Source organism: Cebus imitator, unplaced genomic scaffold (assembly GCF_001604975.1).
Source record: "Cebus imitator isolate Cc_AM_T3 unplaced genomic scaffold, Cebus_imitator-1.0 Scaffold1072, whole genome shotgun sequence".
NCBI classification, from domain to species: domain Eukaryota; kingdom Metazoa; phylum Chordata; class Mammalia; order Primates; family Cebidae; genus Cebus; species Cebus imitator.
Genome location: NW_016108387.1, coordinates 40,748 through 41,987, shown reverse-complemented (window position 1 = coordinate 41,987; position 1,240 = coordinate 40,748). Strand labels below are relative to the sequence as shown.

Genomic DNA, 1,240 nt, shown 5'->3' with positions numbered 1-1,240 from the left:
GGCTCTGTGAGCAGCTCCAGAAACAACAGGGGTGCAGCCAGCACCAGGCTTACCCGGTGGCCTCGGCCCTGAGGGAGCCAGAGGCAGCGGACGCAGCCACAGGGAGTAGGAGCGACCGTGGGTGTGGGGAGACCCAGCGGGCCCTGCAGGGTGCCATCGACAAGCTGCAGGTGAGTGAGTCCTGGCAGGGGCCATGAAGGGTGGGGTGGGGTAGGTCGCTGCCGAGATGTGACCCCATTATTTTGGCTCCAGAATGACTTCATGGCCCTCGTGAAGGAAAATGCGGACCTGAAGGAGCGGGTGGAAAAACTAGAACTCGGACTCATCCAGCTCTCTGGAGAGAGAGACATGATAAGTGAGCAGGAGGCCAGGGCAGGGCAGGGGAGCTGCAGGGTGGTGGGAGGGGCCCCAGTATCTGAGCCTGTCCTCCCGCAGGAAAGTCCATCAAACCAAATGACCATCAGACAGCAGTGGCCAAGACCCAACACCAGAAGAACAATGTTAGCATGCTGTCCGAGGTTGAGGAGGGGATCAAGGTAAGGTGTACAACATCTCTGCGGGGATGAGGGGGATGGGGGTGGGCGTGAGCCTGGGTGCCGGCACCCGCGTGGTAGCTGAGCACCCCTATCTCCAGGTGAAGCCGCTGGAGCTGCAGGGCCCAGTGATGCAGCTTATGATTGGCCACGAGGTCCAGCACCCTGCTAATGATTCCACTCCAGGGGCCCCAGCCCCCCAGGAGCTTGGTGCTGCTGACAAGGATGGTGAGTAGAGACCTCAGGTGGGGTGGGCAGGCAGGAGCAGGGGAGGCTGGCACTGTGCTCAGATCCCCACCTCCCTCTCTACAAAGAATTTTATGAGATGAGCCTGGATGATAACAGTGACAGCTTGGAGACTGCAGGAGGGAGGGTACACCACACCCCACTGCACAGCAGATTGCTCATGGCTGTCTGAGCTGCGGGACGGCCAGCAACACCGACCCTTGGGCAGCAGTCCCTCTATGCCATGCTTTTACCCCACTGCTGCGAAGGAGGAGGTAAACATCACCATCAGCTAAGAGCTGGCCAAGAAATTTACAAAGGAACAAAGTTATAGGATTAGTCTTCTACATGTTTACTTTATTTCAATGTTAGAGCCACTCATGATGATTTGTGTTTCTAATTTATACTTTATTTGTTAAAAGTTAAAGGAGAGTGGGTCTTCGTGTGGCTTTCACTGATGTTCACTCTGGCATCCTTTAGCG

The 1,240-nt window shown here is 56.5% G+C and overlaps 1 long non-coding RNA gene across 1 annotated transcript; it reads left to right on the top strand.

Moving 5' to 3' along the window:
* The first annotated feature begins 118 nt into the window (after positions 1–118).
* On the top strand, positions 119–470 carry LOC108298762. Its single transcript, XR_001822684.2, has 3 exons — positions 119–170; positions 253–355; positions 436–470. It is a non-coding gene; the product is annotated as an uncharacterized LOC108298762 (long non-coding RNA).
* Positions 471–1,240: the final 770 nt, after the last annotated feature.